This window comes from Miniopterus schreibersii (genome assembly GCF_964146895.1).
Source record: "Miniopterus schreibersii genome assembly, chromosome: 1".
NCBI classification, from domain to species: domain Eukaryota; kingdom Metazoa; phylum Chordata; class Mammalia; order Chiroptera; family Miniopteridae; genus Miniopterus; species Miniopterus schreibersii.
Window position 1 is genome coordinate 90,587,081 of NC_138101.1, and position 20,850 is coordinate 90,607,930.

A 20,850-nucleotide genomic window follows, 5' to 3' on the forward strand; every position below is an offset into this window, starting at 1 on the left:
TTGACATTCTCAAGGGTGACTCAAGCCCGTCTTCCCCAAGACAACTCACACAGGCGGGACGGGCGGCCCTACAAAGGGTCGAGACAGCCATAAAATCACAGCAGGCGACCTTTTGTGATTATAACAAGCCTTGGTATGCCTGCATCCTGGCCACCACCCACTCCCCCACGGCCGTCCTATGGCAGGACCGCCCACTCCGCTGGGTGCATCTCCCATCTTCACCTGCTCGAGTGTTAACCCCTTATTACGAGCATGTGGCAATTCTTATCCAACAGGCTCGAGAAGAATCTTGCCGATATTTCGGACGAGAGCCTGCGGCCATCTTAGTGCCTTATTCTCAGGCCCAGATAAACTGGTTATTCCAGAAATGCACACCTTGGGGCATTGCTCTAGCTGAATTCCCAGGACAGATAGACAATCATTATCCTCCAGATAAACTTTTACAGTTTTTTCTCAGGCATTCTGTTATCTTTCCTAAGATAGTGACGGACCAGCCTTTGCCTGATGCTGACACGGTATTTACTGATGGCTCTTCATCGGGCACCGCCGCCTATGTGCATGAGCAACGAGTTATCCGATGGACCACCCCCTATTCTTCAGCCCAAGAGGTTGAATTAGCTGCTGTATGTCGGGTGCTTGTTGACTTTGCACACAAGCCTATAAACATCATATCTGACAGTCACTATGTAGTCCGAGGGCTCTCATGTATTGAAACCGTGCCCTTTATTGGCACCACTAACTCCACTGTTCAGCAATTATTTCTGGCCATACAAACAGCCATTTTAAATCGCAGTCACTCTTGTTATTTTGGGCACATCCGCGCCCACACTAATTTACCTGGGCCTCTAACTGATGGCAATAGACGGGCAGACGAAGCTACCCGACTTTACCTTGTCGGAGTGCCCGCCGCCCAGGCATCCCATGCCCTGCACCACCAAAATGCGCATACTCTCCGACTACAATTCAAAATTACCAGAGAGGCGGCTCGTCAAATAGTAAAAGACTGCCCCACATGTCCTGTTCTTACTACTGTTCCCTCTTATGGAGTTAACCCCCGAGGACTGCTTCCCAACCATCTATGGCAAATGGATGTCACTCATATCCCTAGCTTTGGTAGGCAAAAATTTGTTCATGTTACAGTAGACACATATTCAGGCTTTATAATAGCCTCGGCCTTACCGGGTGAATCTAGTACTCAAGTTATTGCTCACTGCTTACGCTGCATGGCCATTATAGGACAACCTAAAATAATAAAAACTGATAATGGCCCTGGTTACACCAGCCAGCGTTTTCAGAATTTCTGCGCCCAACTCGGAATTCAGAGCAAGACTGGAATCCCTTATAACCCACAGGGCCAAGGCATAGTCGAGCGTGCGCACAGCACCCTCAAAAATCAATTAATTAAAATAAAAAAGGGGGAGCTATACCCCCTAACCCCACAGAATCAGTTAAATCATGCTCTTTTTATTCTTAATTTTTTAATTTTGGATGCTGAAGGTCACTCTGCAGCCCAAAGGCTTTGGCAGCCGAGTTCATCTAAGCACCAAGCCTTGGTGAGATGGAAGGATCCGCTTGATGGGGCTTGGCATGGGCCAGATCCGGTATTAATCTGGGGCCGAGGGCATGTGTGTGTTTTTCCACAGGATGCTGAAGCGCCGAGGTGGCTCCCGGAGAGGCTGGTACGACACGCGTCCCAGAACACTCGTGGACCGGATGAGAAACCTCTCCATGCACGGCCGAGCCCCGCCTCGACGGAACCCAGCGCCCCAGAACTCGGTGACGGAGACCCTCGCGCGACTGACCGACCAGACGAGGAGGATGGTGCAGAACCATAGAATGGAGATTGGACACGTTGGCATGTGGACCTATGGTATCCCAGTAAGATCGCTGTGGGCAGTGCCACAAATCCCCCGGAAGGGGTGCCTATCTGTGAACCTGATTTCACCAATCATACAAAACAACCACATTGGATGAACTGTAGAGGGAAACTTGGTATATTAATCAATGCAACTGGGGGGTCCCCAATCCATGATTGGTCTGCTGCAGGCCCGGAATGGAAGGCCCTTGCTGAGTCCTTTTGGTCAGTGAACCAGGGGCCATTTCAGACTCAACTGTGGCGACTCGTTGCTGCCATGGGGGGAGACATCCAGACTGGTGACGAGCGGGGAAATACTACAGTCTTTATGGGGCCGACACAGCAGTTCCGCAATATACAGGCCTGTGTCCCGCCGCCCTATGCCCTACTCGTGGGCGCCCTAAACATTACTCGGGACGCCTCATATTGGCAGATCCATTGCAATAATTGTACCATCAGTAATTGTGTGTATAATGTATCTCTAAACTATCAACTTATGGTCATGTATCAACCCACCTTTGTAATGATTCCTGTAAATGTTTCTGGTAAAGTCCTAAAAATAGGACTACATACTCTCCACCTGCATACCCGCCCAAAAGTCTTAGAGCCTAAGTCTGTAGTTTAGAAAAGAAAGGGGGAGATGTGGGGAGCCGGCTGGCTGCCCCTCATGAATAGTCTCCCTGGTAGGGTGTTGCCCTGGAGTCTCTCCAGGGGCTCGCCGACCCTAGCGTCGCCTTAGAGAGAAATCTCTGGCACGTTGACCCGCAGGGTGGGTCGGTTGAGCTAGCACCTCTACCCCCTGTAGCGTAGTTTAAAGATTTACCATTGCTTTCGGGAAATGGAAGCCTTGCATAAAGAGATTTATGGTTGCACCTGGAGACATCCAGTCTCGATAATCAGGTGCGGATATGCGGGAATTTGAATATGTAAAGGTCACTGCTTTGGGGCATTGTTTCACTGCTTGGAGTATTGTTTGGTTGCACTATAAAAGGCTTGTAATCAATAAACTCGGGGCCTCAGCCTGACTCAGCTTAACTTAGCTCTGCCTTGGTTGTGGCCCTCCCGATCCCATCCTTTTGTCTTTTTCTTTCTTTTCTAATCCTCACCCCCTCAATCAGGTCCTCGTTCGCCTGCCGGCTGGCTCCGGCACGTGCCGGGCCACCTCTTCTGCAGATGACTTACCCTGTCAGCTCTGAAGGCCAGGCTGGGCTGTCCTGCCTGTGGGGTGCCCCCTGACCTTGCTGTCTGACCCCTCCTGCCATGTCGCCCGCCTTTCGGGGTGCTCTGGCTCCAGCTCCAACACTGTGCAGGGGACCCTCCCAGACACACCTTCCTCGTTCCATCCGGGCTCCAGCACCTCGCTCTGGGCCACCGCACCTCCCTGCCTTTGTTCCTCTTTCAGGCTGGTTCCTGACACAAGTGGTTTTCTGTGAATGAATTTGACTTTAGGATGTAGATTATATACCTGGGGTTTATGTTTATCAACAGAAGGCTCATTCCGTTCGTGATCTGATTGTCCTTAAGAGTGGAAGCCCTTTATCCTTGATATGCTAAAGCTCTCTTGCATCTCAGTGGAACATAACTGAGCCACACTTCAACTTTTTGCTGTACCCAAAACTTAGATTGAGCAGAACTCTAATATTGAAGAACATGATACACAGCTTCAAACTGTAGCCTGACGTTTAGGATACGTTATAAAAATAGTCTATTCTAAAACTCCTTTGGTACCTCGGGGTTAAATATATTTCTAATCTTTCAGTAAATCTGTGAGTGTATTTAGATTGATGTTAAATGTTACAAATCACACTTGTTTCATAAATGCGTAAAACGTGATCACATTGTAAATTCTATCCTTCTACCAGTATTTTTCCACTTAGTGGTGACCTGATAGAATCACATAATTCCATAATTAATATTTAACTGTTTGTTTGGTCTTTAAAATTTATTCTAAACAACACTCCAATGAATACCTTAGCATGAACTGCAGTACCTGGTTATAATAACCTTCTCTGTGGGAACTAAGACCTGGTAATATGAGGGGGAAAGATGTGGTGTGAAGATACCGATTTGTATTGGAATTCACCCTCAGAGAGAGATTAAAAACAGCCCCTCAGAAGATCCCTGCGCTCTGAGAAAGCATGAGCTGGGGGTCTACTTTTTAGGAATACGCACTTTTTGAGTGGGTTGAAGAAATATATAGTAGCAGTAAGAAAGCAAAAACCATAAAATAAGAATAATTGACTTTCCATCTTTTAAGCCAGTGGTTGGCAAACTATGGCTCAAATCTGAGCTGCTATTTCTGCACAGCCTGTGAACTAAGAACATTTTGTGTATTTTTAAGATGTTGGTAAAAGATCAAAGAAAGAATAATATTTTGTGATATGTGAAAAGTATATGAAATTTGAATTGCAGTGAATAAAGATCTATTGGAACTCAGCCCCTTCCTTTTGTTTACTTATTGTCTACTCTCATGTTCCAACAGACCCTGTGCCAACAAAGCCAACAGATACATACTGTCCGGCCCTAGCTCTCTGCCGCCTTTACCGCGCACTGTTTCCCGCAGCATGTGGCCGTCCCCGGGCCATGACCGGCTGCGGCATCATCCCAGACGCAGCCCGATGGCAGCCAGGGGCTCCCACAGCCCCCGTCGAACAGTGGCGGTTGAGGGGCCCGGTCAACGTGCTCAATGTGGTAGATTTTTTTTCAATGCTGTGTCCTAAGTGGGTGGAATGAGTAAACAGCTATAATGTATTTCTATTTCTTATTCCTGTCATTGGATATGAGATCATACCTTGTCCACTAACTACATCACTGGTTCAGATCCTTGAGGCCCAAAGCACGGTCCACAGCCCAGGAAACGCATCACCATCTGGGAGCTTATTAGAAATGCAGAACCTCCAGTCCCACTCCACGATCCTCAGGCACATTGAAGTGTGAGCAGCACAGGTTTAGACAGAAACAAAAGATTTCCTAAAAATGGGAAGCTGTTTTGAGAAAAACAGAAAAGGTATGAATGAACTGAGTCACAATAAAAAAGAAAAAAACTTGACTCTTACATGCCAGGTGCTATGCTAGGAACAAGGAACCTAAAGATGGAAACTTTTATTATGGAAACATTTAAACATACACAAAAATCAAAAGATTAACAGAATGAACCTGATCCACCTTTCATGGATGGGTTTTGGCATCCCTTGATTCATTGCTTGGATGCATTATCTTATTAACGCTTGAAAAATGATGAGTTTTACATTTTTATTGTTGCTTTAGCTCTGATTAGCTGGCCTTCTTCTATAAAGAATTTCCCCTTCTCATCCAATTATTACTCTGAAGTACAGATTTTATGAGGAAAGCAGAATTAGTGCCTGATACTTTCCCTTTCATCACCAATTTTCAGAAGAGCTACTTCCAAATGTTTATAGTTTTACTTTTTGTTAAGCATCTTTATGAACTCATGGAATTGTATAGATTTATAACACATGGGTTATATGTGATTTAACCCACTGTAGTCATGTTTAAATTGTCCCATCTTTAGGGAGTGGGAACCCCTTTGGTTAATTATCTTTTTATATGGCCCTAGTATTCTGATAGGTCCTTTTTTTCTGGCATGACAAGATACTTAAGGAGTATTTTGAAAAAGTCCTGTATTAGACCTGGGCAAGGCAGTCTAGCCACTTTTATTGGGAAATAGTGTTTAGAGACCACCATCTAGGTGATAGTGAGTAGGAAAGCCCATTGCCACTAGGCATCATTTCTTTCAGGCCTTTTTAGTGGACAGACTAGGAAACACAGATTTTCATAGAAAGGGAAAAATATATCATGGATTCATACTGATGTTTTCAAATCAATGGAAGATTATAGAATTTTTGCTTAACATCTTGAAAAATATATAAATTATAAAAATGATTGGGGAAAAAATATTTGTATATTTTTAGCCTGAAAACCTGAGATCCTAATAACATCAACATAATTACTTATTTGCTTTAACATACAATATATGTATATCTAATCTTTTCAAAATAACAATACAAATATTGTTTTACTAACACTAAAATAACTGGATTCAATTTAGGATTTCTTTGTAGTTCTTTTTGTCTTTGGGATATACTTTTAGGTTCTGTGGTGTGGTTTTGTTATTTTTAAATTTATCTTTATTGTTGAAAGTATTACAGATGTCCCTTTCCCCCCATTGACCCCCTCTACCTAGCACCATCCCCCCTTTCCAAACCCTCACCACACTATTGTCTGTGCCCACAGGTTATATGCTTATATGCATATAAATTCTTAGGTTAATCGCTCCCCACCCCTCACCTGCACCTTCCCTCTGAGGTTTGTCAGTCTGTTCTGTGCTTCTCAGGATCTATTTTGTTCATTGGTTTGTTCTGTTCATTAGATTCATATATGAGTGAGATCCTCTGGTACTTGTCTGTCTCTGGCTGGCTTATTTCACTTAGCATAGTACTCTCCAGGTCCCTCCAGGCTGACTCAAAGGGTGAGAGATCCTTTTTTATAGCTGCATAGTATTCCATGCAGAAAATGTACTACAGTATTTTTAATGTATTCATCTACTGATGGGCACTTGGGCTGTTTCCAGATCTTACCTATTGTAAATTGTGCTGCTATGGATACAGGGTGTTTGGGGTTTCTTAGGATATATTCCTAGAAGTGGGCTCACTGGGTTAATTGGCAGTTCCAGATTTAATTTTCTGAGGAAACTGCACACTGTTTTCCACGGTGGCCGCACCAGTCTGCATTCTCACTGGCACTGTATTCAAGAAGGTGCTTGATGTGATTTAGGAATCTTCTTGGACTTGTGGAGACTTGTTTTGTATCCTAACATGTGTCCATCTTTGAGAATGTCCTGTCTGCCCTTGAGAAGAGTGTCTCTTCTGCGGCTTTGGGGTGGAATGTTCTGTAAATGTTGATTAAATGCATCTAACTTAGTGTGTCATTTAGACTCCCTGTTCCCTTGCTGATTTTTTGTCCGGGAGATCCACCTAGTGAGGTGGGTGGGATGGTGAAGTCCCTCCTATGACTGCATTGCTGCCGATGTCTCCATTAACGTCTGCAGAAGTTCTTTTTATATTGAGGTGCTCCTATCTGGGGTGCACATGTGCTTACAGGGTTATGCCCCTTGTTGGATCCGTTCCTTTAGTATGTAGGGACCTTTATTTTCTCTTGCTGTGGCCTTCCTGTTGAAGTCTATTTGTCAGATATGAGTATTCCTGCCCCAGCTTTTTAAATTCCCGTTTGCAGGAAGGTGAGTATCTTTCCCTCCTCGACCCTCCCTGCTGCGCGGAGACAGGGCTGGAGGGGACGCAGCGCCCCCGCCCCGAGCCCCGCCTGGCCCGGGCCCCGCACCCGCTGGAGGAACGGAAGTCCCCCTTCCCCACAGTCAGCCTCCAGCCCAGGAGGCCCCCCCCAAACAGAATTTCCGGGCGGGGGGCAAATCCCCGAAGGTTTTCTTTCCCGGGGTCTGGGGGGGGCATTTCTCTTGAAGTTGCGGGATTTCTCCTCTCAGGGTGAGGGCGGCTCTTCCTCCGGGCGGGGCGGGCGGGGTGCGCTCGGACCCGGGCCAGCCGCCTGAAGCACAGCGCCCCATCCTCCACCCTGCAGCCCCACTTTAGGATGAGCCAGAGCAGCAGACCCTCCCGCAGAAGCGCTGCCCTCCCCCCTCCCTGCGCAGAGGAGCGGCCCCGCCGAGGACGCCGACTGGAGAGTCAATGAGCCGGGCTCAGCTCCCGCGCTGCCCCGCCAGCTCCCCGCCCGCCCGCGACCCAACTGCTCCCCTTCCCAGACAGAGAGGAGTTGGTTTTTCTGCCTTTATAGCCTCCCGCAAACACTGCTGGGGCTGCGGGTTTGTTTAGGGCAGGAGCCCCGGAGCCTCCGACGGTGGGTAAATAAATCTCCAAACGCTCAATGCGGTGCCATGGGACTTAGTCTCGGTCACCTGGGCACAACCCCGCCCACCTCCCTCCCCCACCCCCAGGGCTCGCACCCGCCCTCAGCCCCGCGCTCAGAGGCCGCCCACTTCCCTTCCCCCGAGGCTGCGGGCCACCCGCCGGCGGGACCTCTGCAGGACCACCTCCCGGAGCTCCCTGGGGGCGACCTTCCCCCACCTTGGGGACAGCTCCCTGCGAGGGGGACGGTGAGCAGGTGAGTGCGTGAGGGCGGCTTCACCACCCGCAGGGGAGTCATGTTTGCGGGGAGAGCGGCCCGTGGGTTGAAAGGGTGACCTGCCAGGGCCCAGGAGCTGAGGAAGGAGGGAGGGAGCCCCGGCTGTGGAATCAGTGTTGGGGGCCCGCGGGGCGCAGATATTCCTGAGCTCACCCCGTCCACTGGGGTCCCCGCCGGCTCCTGGAGCAGGACACTCACTGCACCCTGTAGCCTGATCCCAAATTTATATTAGTTATTGGTTCCCAGCTTCCCCTGCCTGAACCTATCATCTGATTTTAGTTCCTTTGTATTTATAGGTGATCTCAAGAGATTGGTTTGAATGGAATATTTAAATGCAAATGTCTTGTAAAACTGCATAGAATTTATCCTAAAACTTTTTCCTAATTTGTTGTTGAACCGGTCAGTAATTATAAAACGTGTGATGAATTCTGTAATGTAATGAAGAGCCAGAAGTTTTTTAAAAAATAGTAGCAGTTTGGAATACCGTACTCCTTTCTGCATGGTCCCCAGTTTGTGGTCACTCCTGTCTTGTCATAATTTCTTCTTCTTAAAATGTCCCCCATTGGCACCTGTCAGCTGGGACTTGCTCACCCCTCTGTGCCCATAACTTTAAGCTGAGATGAGTGCGGTCCTGTCATCTGTCCCACAGTGTTCAGCGTGTCCAGCATTAGGTCAAGCAGCTCCGAATCCTTAAGGGAGAATCTAAGTCTAGAAATGGTGTCGGTGGAGCTCACTTGAAAAGCAAATGCTTCTAGGCCTGAGTCAGACCTCTGGCCATGTATCTGGAAGAAGCCGGTGCTGCAGGAGGCGGTCGTATGAATGAAAAATGAATCTAGGGCCCTGAATTTTATTTTCAGTTCAGTATTTACCCTTTTAATGGACTACAGAAATGCTGAACAAATTTCTGTAAAAATTGGCCCATTTATATGTACCTAGCCATTCTCTGAGAGTATAATTTTAAGTAAATATTAATGTAGATTATTGGGTACATTGTTTCTTTCCTTTGAACAGGCCACAAGTTTTTTCTGTAAAATACATTTCTCTGTGTTTCAAGGTGAGCTATAAATAAGTCCATATAACTAAAATTTTAACTTACGTGTCAAATCAGTTACCTTTTCAGTGGGAAAAACGCAATTCTGTTGTAGTTCTAGTGAATAAAAATGCTTAAAACAAATGAAGTTATTTACTCAAAAATAATTAATCTTTAAAATCTTGAATCTTATTGCTTGATTTGAAAAGAAACCCATCTTTCATTTGAAGCTTCTCAGATAATTCAGGTTAAATTCATCTCTTTCTCTCTCTTTATAGAGCTCAGTTTCTACCCTGTTGGAAGCTTTTTAGCACTTACATCATCTGCTTGATAATGGAGCTGTTAACGTGTGTTGTGCATTTAATCATGAGTTCCAGAAGATGAAAATTATGTCTTATTAATTTCTGTGTCCCCAACAGTGCTTTCCACATAGTACTTGTTCAGTAAATCTTTGCTGAGTTAATTGTTTAACCTAAAGCCTATTATTTTTAACTTGTGAACCTGGAAGTATGGGCTCTAAACAAACATTTGCGCTGATCGATGTCATGGGGGAGTGGAGGAAACAAAACAGAAAAGTACAATTATACTATGACTGCCCTTCTCTAAAACAAGTGGGGCTGTCTCAGCGCTGTGGGCCTGGGGACAGCCTCCAGGCAAGCCATTTCCTTCCACAGTACTGTTTTCAGTGGTAAGGCCACTGAGTGTATGATCACTGGTACCTACAATAATGTAAAATTGTAACCTTGGAAAGCAATTTTATATTTTGAGGCAAGGAAGTTTTATAACTATTCATGTACACATAAGAGGTGGAAGGTATACTGATCAATGTTAGGGGAAATGCACTTTTTAATCTGCCTTTACAAAAAATAATTAAGGTAACTTTAAAAAAAAAATGCTCTCGTGGCAGTGATTTTTCTCCATTAGAAAATGAAGGAAACATCCTATGTAATTTTATGAACGGTGCTATTAACTTATGTACATATTTTATTATAAATTCAACATGTATTTAATATTTATTGAATGTCAGCCATGTGCAGTGTCCTGTGGGAAGACAAAGATGAGTCAGCCATTCATATCTCAAGTTGCTTATACTCTTAACAGGAAGGATATGAATTACACAGGTAACTATAGTAGAAATGCAGTATAAGTGATATTTAAAATAGCCTTTACATATATTAGAGTCAGGATGGAGGAAGATTTTTGAAAAATGAGATTATTTGAACCAAAGTTTGGGTAAGCTTCTGAAAGCTACAAATGAATGGAGACTATTAATCAGGTTGGGGGTGGGAGGAGAGAAATGACATAAGTGAAGATAGAGAGCCCTGGCCAGTGTGGCTCAGTTGGTTGGAGTGTTGTCCTGTACACCAAAGGGTGGCAGGTTCGATTCCCGGTCAGGGTGCATACCAAGGTTGTGGGTTCAATACCTGGCTTAGGCTGGGGCACATGCAGGAGGCAACTGTTGTTACTCTCACATCAATGTTTCACCCCCCTCCCCCCGTTCTCATACCCTCTCTCTGAAGAAAAATCAATGAACATGTCCTCGGGTGAGCATTAAAAAAAGAAAGAAAATAGGGACTATTCAAGGAGTTTCCAGATATGATTAAATTTAGCTATGTTTGGCTGGAGCAAAAGGCAAGGAAATAGTGGGTGGCAGAGATGAAAAAGTATTACTAAGACCAGATAATGGAGGGCTGTAAATGCCAAGCTGAAAAAGTTTTTGGATTTGACTTGTATATTGAGGAACAAATATTTTAGGTAGTGAAGTGATGGGTCACATCTGTGGTTTAGGAAAATTAATTTGTCACTCGAGTATAGGATGAATTGCATGAGAAATTAGAGAATGCTTCAGAAGATGGAGGTTGTGCCCTGGCTGGTGTGGCTCAGTTGGTTGGGCGGCATCCTGTGCACTAAAGTGTTGCTGCTCTGGTTCTGCCATCAGGGCACATGCCTGGGTTTGGGGATCGATCTCCAGCAGGAGGCACGCAGGGGGCAGCCTACTGACGTGCTCTTGCATCGATGTTTCTCTCTCTCCCTCTTCCTTCCTCTTTCTCTAAAAATCAATAAAAAAATTTTTTTAAAAAGATGGTGGTTGCAGTTTGGGTGAAAATATTTAATGTCCTGAACTCAAGGCCCAGGCAGTGGGAATAGAATATTACAAAGAAAGAATAGGATTTACTTGGCAACGATTGAATATGGAATTGAGAAAGGAATCACACATTACACCAAGTTGGCAGTAATGAGAGTGTGCAATCCATTTTGAGTTTATTCTTGTGTAAGCTGGTGGTCTAGTTTCGTGTTTTGCATGTACCTGTCCAATTTTCCCAGTACCATTTCTTGAAGAGTTGTCTTTACCCCCATTGTATGCTCTAAAACATTCAAACACATGGAGGCTAAATAGCATGTTATTAAACAATGAATGGGTTAATAATGCCATCAATGAAGAGATTAAAAATTACCTAGAAACAAATGAAAATGAGCATGCACCACTACAAAATCTATGAGACAAAGTGAAAGTAGTCTTGAGAGGGATGTTCATAGCACTATAGGCCTACCTCAAGAAGCAAGAAAAATCTAAAAAAAAAATTAACCCTACACCTGAAAGAACTAGAAAAACAACAACAAACAAAGCCCAGAGTAAGTAGAAAGAAAAAAATAAAGATCAAAGTCGAAATAAATGGCATAGAGACTAAAAAACAAAAAAAACCCCAAAAGATCAATGAAACCAGGAGCTGGTTCTTTGAAAAGATAAACAAGATTGATGAACCTTTAGCCAGACTCATCAAGAAACAGAAAAGGCCCAGATAAAATCTGAAATAAAAGAGGTAAAGTAGTAATTGATACCACAGAAATACAAAGGATTATAGGAAAATACTGTGAACAACTGTATGTAAACAAATTGGACAACATGGGTGAAATGGATAAATTCCTAGAAACATAACAGACTTCCAAAACTGAACCAGGAAGAATCAGAAAACATGAATAGGCTGATTGTAACTAATAAAATTGAAGCAGTAATCAAAATACTTCCAGCAAAAAAAAAGTCCTGGACTGGATGGCTTCACAAGTGAATTTTACCAAACATTCAAAGAGAAGCTAACACTTATCCTTCTCAAACTATTCTAAAAATCCAGGAGCGAGGACTTCCAAGCTCTTTATATGAGGCCAGCATTATTCCAGTTCTAAAAACAGATAAAGACTCTACAAAGAAAGAAAATTATAGGCCAATATCCCTGATGAACATAGATACTAAAATTCTCAACAAAATACTAGCAAATTGGATCTAGCAATATATTAAAAAGATCATACACCATGATCAAGTGGCATTTATCCCGGAGATAAAAGGTTGGTACCATATACGCAAATCAATAAATGTGATACATCACATAAACAAAATGAAAGGTGAAAATCACATGATTATACCAATAGATGCAGAAAAAACATTTGATAAAATCCAGCACCTATTTATGATAAAAACTCTCAACAAAGTGGGAATAGAGTGATATTTCAGCATAATAAGGCCATATATGACAAACCTACAGCCAACATCACACTCCACAGGCAAAAATTAAGTGATTCCCTTAAGATCAGGAATAAGACAGGGATGCCTGCTTTCATGACTCTTATTCAACATAGTACTAGAAGTCCTAGCCACAGCGATCAGACAGGAAGAAAATTTTCCACTTAAACCCAGAAAAGCATTAGAGGAAACAATGTGATAAATGCCCTATCTCCCCTGACTTTCTCTTACTACTACTAGTTTTGCTGTTTCCTCGCTTATGTGTGATTTTTAAACATTTTCACTTTATCTTTTAAATTTAGGCTTCATTTTGTTGCTGAATGACATTTCCAAAAAAAAAAAAAAAATCTTTACGTGGAAAGTCTTAATCCAAATGATCTTAACCATCTTCCATAGTTTATATAACTTGAACTCTTTACTGAGTCTCTTTTAACAAAAATTAGGTTCTTCATCTATTCCTGGTTTTCAGATTCTCTAAAAAGTATACCAAATGTTTCGATCACAAGTGTCAACTTAAAATGCTTCTTCATCAGAAAGTACAATTTTACCAGGTGTGAAGTGAGTGGATACCCACTGCTGCTGAGTAGTGCCAAGACAGGAAACCTCCTGATGTCCCCTCTTCAAAACAAAAAACCTGCCTTTGGGCTCCTCTCGGCTGCAGCCGGGGTGGAGAGGTTTGCGGGGGCGGCGGCGCTGTTCCCCCCGCGGTCTGCGCAGCGGGATCGGGGCTGTGCGTCTGAGGCCGAGGCGGTGAAGGAACTGCGCCCACTGCCGGAGCCCAACCCGGGGTCCTCTCCCCGTCGGCCCCCCGCACACGGGCCGCCCCCCCCCCCCCCGCCCTGCGTCCCCTCCCCCGCTGGCGGGGCCGGGACAGAAGATGGTGCAGAAGAAAACAGCCGAACTTCAGGGCTTCCACCCTTCCTTCAAGGGCAGAATCCTTCCGAGCTGGCCTTCTCCCTGGAACAAGCCCACCCGGGGAGACTGACTGCAGCCTGGAGTGCCCAGCCCGCCCTGATATGCCCACGAGTCAGCCCATCGACATCCCAGATGCCAAGAGGGGCAAGAAAAAGAAGCGGTGTCCGGCAACTGACAGCTCCTGGGGCAGGTTCGAAGACGTCTCCCAGCTGCAAGAGGACGTGCTTGGGGCGGGTGCCCATGCCCGCGGGCAGACCTGTACCAGCCTCCACCAACCAGGCGCACGCGTCAGGACCGCCGAGAAGCAGCCCGGCCACACTGGAAGCAGGGTTTTCCGAGAGGTGGAGATGCTGTATCAGTGCCGGGGACACAGGACCGTCCTAGAGCCGACTGAGTTCTTCGAGGAGGAAGACCGCTTCTACCCGGTGTTTGAGAAGATGCGGGGGGCTCCATCCTAAGCCACAGTCACGAGAGACGGCACTTTAATGAGCTGGAGGCCAGCGTGGTCGTGCAGGACGTGGCCAGCGCCTTGGATTTCCTGCACAACAAAGGCATTGCCCACAGGGACCTAAAGCTGGAAAACACCCCAGCCAGGTCTCTCCCGTGAAGATCTGCGGCTTTGACCTGGGCAGAGGCATCAACCTCAATGGTGACTGCTCCCCCATCTCCACCCCGAGCTGCTACCCCCTGCGGTTCTGCAGAGTGTGTGGCCCCTGAGGCGGTGGGGGCCTTCAGCCAGGAGGCCGGCATCTACGACAAGCTGCGACCTCCGAGCCTGGGTGTCATACTCTGCATCCTGCTGAGTGGCCGTCCACCCTCGTGGGCCACTGCGCAGCGGCTGCGGCTGGGACGGGGTGAGGCCCGCCCCGCCTGCCAGAACATGCTGCTGAGGCGCTCAAGAGGCAAGTCTGAGTTTCCTGAGAAGGACTGGGCCCACGTCGCCTTCGCTGCCGAAGATCTCATTGCAGAGCTGCTGGTTCGCGAAGCCAAGCGGAGGCTGAGCGCTGCACAGGTCCCGCCGCATCCCCGGGTGCAGGGCTGCGCCCCAGAGAACATCCTGCCCACGCCCAGGGTCCTGCCGAGGAACAGCTGTGCCAGAGGCCTCAGGTCCTTCGCAGCCGAGGCCATCGCCATGAACCGGCAGCGGGCCCAGCGCGAGGAGGGCGCGTTGGAGGCGGTGGGGCAGGGCCAGCCCGTGGCCATCCAGCCGCCGCAGGGTGCCTGCGTCTGTCCCCACCGTCCCCATCCAAGCTGGCCCAGCGGCGGCAGAGCCAGCCTGCCCGCAGCCCCTGTGGTCCCGGCAGGGGACCACGCGTGACCCCTCCCTCCTTCTGTACATAGGTCACCCCCCCATCAGATCTCAAGACTTTTTTAAGCTATTGCCAGCCAGTGACCAGCAGGCTGTGCTACCCCCCCACCCCCTCGCGTTCCGAGGCACTCAGCGCAGCTGAGGGGAGCTTTTTATATAAAGTTTTTGCTGTTTGCGTTTTTCCTTTTTTTTCTGTCCCCCACCCCCATTTTTTTCCCTTTGAATGGTGTTAAAAGTAAACAGCACCCTGGGAGAAGAGCAGAGGGCGCATGTGCTGCACATGCCGCTCCCCCGCCACCCTGGCCCCACATGCTCACATGTCCTGTGAAAGACCCTGTGCCCAGGGCCCCTGCCTAGTGTGACTCAGGAGAGGACGTTGGTCATCTTCCAGAGCTGGGGGCCCTGGGACACACTTGTGCCCCCTCCCCCTTCCCAGCCCTCACAGTGTTCTCAAGGCTGGACTGACCTTGCACCTCCTTTCGTCCCCAAAGGCACCCTGGCGTCCTGGGTGTGGGCAGCTGGAGTGACTAGCCAACCACGTGGACACCACCCCCACCCCACCCCTCACTGACAACCTTGACCTTAAATTGCAGCTGATGGGAAGAGGCTGCACCCATTGCCACTACCCCACACCCTTTCCACTGGGGGCTACCCAGAGCAAGGGCACTGGAGGGATGGGAGGGGCTGGACTGGCGCTCGTCAGGCAACATGGGGGACCTGCAGACCCCCCACCCTGGGCACCTGAGTGCCCATTCTCAGGGCTCAGTCTGACCATGGCCACGTCCTTCCCCATCCACCCTTGGGTTGACATGGAAGCTCTGCCAGCCCTGTCTCCCCCTCCCCCCCACGCCCCCAGCCAGGACTAACCCAGGTTCCCAAAGAGTTCCCCCTCCCACCCCCAAAAGGCAGCATTCCTTCTCTGCCCACCTTTAGGAAAATGTCCTCCCTCAGGTACCCAGGAACCAACCTGCCCCCACCCCAGTGTCCAGGTCAGATGTCACATGACCTGCTAAGCTCGAGGAAACTCTGGCACCCCTCTTTGTCCTTGGGTGGGAAACACTATGCAATACAAGCATTCTCTTTATGCACACGTGTTTCCGCCAGTGGGCAGCTCAGCCCGGGTTCTGGCTGGGGCTTTCAGACAGGCCCGCTGGATAGCCCTCTGGCATTCAGTTTTTCATCTTGTTTCATTAGTTTTTAAGAACACCAGTTGACTTCCTTTTACTATTCTTGAAGAATACTTGAATGTCAGGGGGCCTTGTGGGTTGGGGGGCTCAGACACTGCTGCCCCCCAAGTCTTGTACGATTGTTGCAGTCTGGGGGCCGATGCCTGTCTGGCTGCCTGAGTCTGTGGAGCGGCCTTTCCAAAGACCCTGGGGTGTGCAGCCACCCCCACGTCCAGCATTTCTTGCCCATCAGTAATTCCATGTATCAACTGGGGGTTCTACTTTTGTAAGGGAAATGGGGCCTCGCCAGCTATAGGCACTATGGTCACTTGGGTCTGGAAAGCTGAGCTATGAACAGCATTTTTTTCTCAAAGGTGGGACAGCTACTTACTCTTCCCCCATCACATCTACAATGCAACGCGGAGGGCTGGCTGGAACTGTTAACTGTGAATGAGCGCCTGGCTCCCAGGGTGTTCCAGGCTGCTAGGCTGCTCTGGTGCTGGGGAAAGGGGAAATGGCAGTGTTTCCATGTTAAGATGTATAACAGAAAACAATTCATTTTTTTTTTTAAGTGGGGGAAAAGAGATCCAGACATCCAAGCACTTTAACTCCACTGTACCAGGTAAACTGATACAGCTCAAGTTTTCCTTGACACCAACTGTCAATGCCGCAATTTTGTATTCTGTTTCGTAAGGATTTAATAAAACTCATAAAAACTTAAAACAACAACAAAAAACAAAACAAAAAAAACCTGCCTTTGTAATGTTAATACTTGCCCTCCAGTAGGCTTATCTGAGTCACCTATTGGAATGCATATTCTGAGAAATAAAATCTTATCTGAGCCTAAGCTAGCTAAGCCACTCAGTTTAATTCAGTTCACCTGTGGTTTGCAAAATCAGTGAATTTTGCTGTATACCTGTCTTTATGGAAGTATGTCTCTTAAAATGTCAGTGTGTTTGCCAGTAGAAAAGCCTATCTAAAAGTTCCAAGATGTCTTTGCCAATCTAGGGAATGCTAATTGCTCACTTTTAATTTTTCTCTTTACCTGATCCCTCCAGAATTTGGCAGTTCTTAGTGAGTCATGGCAATACATTTCTTTGCATAAATACAGTAAGACCAGTTCCATACTGTGTAGTCTTATTAACCAAGACTGACTGGAATGCCATGTCTAAGAGAGACATACCTAGATTCTGGATGTCACCAGAAAGCCTTAAGGAATTGAGATTGACTCTCAAATTGATTGAAGCCAATGGCAGAAATGACCCGACACCTTGCTTGGCCACATGGTTGGTGGCAACCTTTCCAGGGAAGAAAGGACGGTTGAGATGAACCTCAAAACACCTTTGGGGCCCTAGCTGTTTTCGCTCAGTGGTTAGAGCATCTGCCCACAGACTGAAGGGTCCCAGGTTTGATTCTGGTCAAGGGCACATACCTTGGTTGCAGGCTCGATCCCAGGCCCTGTCCTGGGCAAGTGCAGGAGGCAACCAATCCATGAGTCTCTTTCACGTTGATATTTCTCTCTCTCTCTCGCTCTCTCTCTCTCTCTCTCTCTTTCCTTTGTGCCCTCTCTGAAAAGCAGTGGGAAAAATATCCTTGGGCCAGGATTAAAAACAAAACACCTTTGGGGTCCTCAAATTTGGAACTTGAGGACGTGACCCAAATTTGCAGGTGTTCTGGGCACAGCCTGATGGCAACTGTGGTCTTGGCTCCCCTGCCCTGAGGGGCTGACTGCTGACTAAAAGTCAATCTAAAGATTCCTTATGAATAAGTGAGATTCCAGCCAAACAAATTGGAGAAAGCCTGTATCATCAATTTGATCAGTTGCTACTCTGGTTGTGTTTATGCAAATAATCAAGTCAAATTAAAACTGGACTTAATACCAACTCTTTAAACATGAGGGTAAAAATTTTCCTTGCCTATGCCTATGAAGAATTGGCCAAAATAACTGAATTTTTGAATACCATCTTTCATCTGTATCTAGTTGGAGGGGTGTGTGTAGTTTTTAATAGAACAATAACAAATGTCTTAAAATTCTTTAATGTGCTTTTTAAAGTGTCTTTTTTAATCTACCTTTTGAGTAAATCCTGTGGAAATGACCATGAATAGTTTCTCATATATTCAAGCCGGTAATTTTTAAAGTATTACATAAATTAAGAAAATATTACCTAAAGGTATTTCACATTGAATAAAATATAGAATATACTTAGTTCAAATATTTAGAAAGAGCTTTATTTAACAACTGTTATTTGATAACTGCTCTAGTGTGAATTTGAGTGTAAAAACAACTTTGCTTAGTTAGTAAGTGGTTGATAGCTGTCCACTCTCTGCAGAAGTGTATCTGAATATCCAGGAGAATAATACCTGGAAAAAAAAAGAATTTTTTATTAGATACTGGTGAAAAGATTCAGCCCAGTAGGCACAAAAGATTCAGTATAAGGTTGTTTTTATCAGAAATAATTCTATGAATGAAACCTCTGAATAATTACGCTCCAGTAGTGCTTTGTGCAGAAGGTTAGAGCCTGACAAGAAAAAGAACATTGCCCTGGCTGGGTGGCTTGGTTGGAGCATCAGCAAAAGATTGTGGGTTTGATTCCCAGTCCGGGCACATACGCAGGTTTGATCCCCGGTCAGGGTGCACAAGGGAGGCAGTCGATGAACGTTTCTCTCTCTCCCTCCCTCCTTCCCTCCCTCTCTCCAAGCATATCCTCAAGTGAGCATTGAAAAAACACAACAAAACACCAACTCACAAGACTGCTAGATAACAAAACATTTAAGGGCTATCAATGCAGTGGCAAAGAATATTTTCAAAGGAAGATACTTAGACCCGGTATTTTATGGAAGTGACTTTGTTTTTATTATGTCAAGTGACTGATGTTGCTTTAATGATCATAGCTAATAGATTTTTTTTCATAAGTTAGTCATAAGTTAGTCAACACAGTGTATAATTACTAATCAACTTCTGCATTCAGATTATTTTAGAGGTTATTCTCCATGTATGTTTTAATTAGGCCTGTTTACCCATAAAAACAAAAATTTCTGGGAGCATAATTCATAATAAAAAACAATTTCATAAGTGGTTTACAAGGAAATTAATTGATTTCATTTCTACAGTACTATAAATTTATATCTATATATAGAACATTTTATGAAAGGTTTAGTATAAGTATTAAATATATTGGTTAATGTATTGTGGGATGCTTCATACACCATGGAAAAAATTTACATGCATATAAAAATATGTCACACCTGGCAGACATTGTAGAATATAATGACAAAAAATCTAAACTCTAATTTAAAACTTTCCAAAACACTTAAAATAAGCCTCCTAAGGCGTTTTCTCCAGAGAAAACCTAAACTTTGAGACTTGTTTTGTCCTTTGTTAGTTATCTTTATCCTCAGATGCTTGGCTTAAAAACTCATAATTGAGAGAATACTAATTTCTTCCACAATTTGTCAAGTTATAGTGGACAAAACAGAGCTATATTTTCTTTATAGTGTGCTTTTATAGGCAGCCATAGTTAAACATACATACAAACATAAAAAACTACCTTAAAGAATGTTTTTCCCCTAAAGGTTAGCTACTTGGGAAAAAATTTTCCTCCATCAGATCTCTTCAAAGAATTCATACCCTGAGGAATTTACAGCTGTTTCTCTCTCTGAGTGAGTCACAAAATTTAAAGTAGCCCTCACCTTCCCAGGCCTCATACATATGTCAGACACAAGATAGGTATTTTTTATGTAAGTGGCAAGAAGTAGATAAAAAAAAAATAAAAACTACAATTTAAAAAATTGTGCTGCCGTATGGTAGGTGCTAACCACATACTCCTCATAAAAGAACCAAAATGAACTTCCAAAAAAGAACTGTAAATTCCTTTTCTCTGCTCCTTAGCTACTGCTATCCCAATTTACTTCTATATGGCCTTGAAGAATATAAGTGAATTAACCTTACTCTAGACCCACGTAGAATTTGGGTTATTATACAGTTACCATGTCAGAAATGTGCCGAAACAAAAGGCCTGTATGCACGCTCCTCTCTCCAATGAGATGTCTCCTAACAGCATCTTCCCCTCCCGAGTTTAGGCGGAGACCCAGGAAACAGAAGAGTTCCAAAATATCCCTGACTGTGGTGTAGACAAGGGCTGGAACTCAGACCTTCTAACATGTAGTCCCGGATCCCTTCTCTCTCATCATACCAACTACCTTTATTAGAAACTTTAAAGATTACTAAAATTGGAAGGCAATATGAAGTAAATGTTTAGGCTAAAAAGAGCAGAGAGAATGTGACCGACCATTGATAATCGGTCTTATAAAGAATAATTTGTTCTAAAACAGTCAAGTGATCCTTGAAAATACGATTGCAAAAATAAACCATTTTAAGATTGTATTTGTCTCTTTTCATAGAAAGACAAAGTTTCAAAGATTTCTATACAACACCGCTTTATAGAGCCTAAAGCTTTAAAAAAAAAAAAAATCAGAAACTTGGAAAAGTGAGCTAACCAAACTTTTTCATGATAACTAGCCAATTTAAAAAATAAAATCCTAGGTCCCAGAACGTTAGAAGTTAAAATTTTACAATAGTATTTTGACAAGGCACCATATTAGAGACTTACATGAGAGTTTTTTATTTCCCCTCATGCTCTGTAAAATAATCCTAGAAAGGAGTAAAAAGAAGACTTCTATTCAAGAAAGTTCTTTACCATTGATTAACTCTAATAGGTCATTACATTTGGGGGGCCCTTTAGTTTGCTTTTTTTCATTTTTCTTTAATTTTGTTAGCAAATTTACTGAAAGTTATTTTAAACTTACATAAAATAGTATTCTTCCTAAAGGTACATGCTAATGTGTAAAGGTTAACTTGATTTTCTTTTCTTGAGAAAAGATTTT

At 45.0% G+C, this 20,850-nt stretch overlaps 1 protein-coding gene and 1 pseudogene across 2 annotated transcripts in view; both read left to right on the plus strand.

Annotated features, from left to right (window-relative positions):
* The window catches only part of LOC308567816 (putative ankyrin repeat domain-containing protein 26-like protein), a gene marked incomplete at both ends in the record, with an annotated part of 466,689 nt that overhangs the window by 184,142 nt on the left and 261,697 nt on the right, over window positions 1–20,850 (plus strand). The window lies entirely within an intron of this gene.
* On the plus strand, window positions 13,454–14,809 carry LOC308561152 (MAP kinase-interacting serine/threonine-protein kinase 2 pseudogene; annotated as a pseudogene). The gene has a single exon. The product of its transcript is annotated as an MAP kinase-interacting serine/threonine-protein kinase 2 pseudogene (transcript).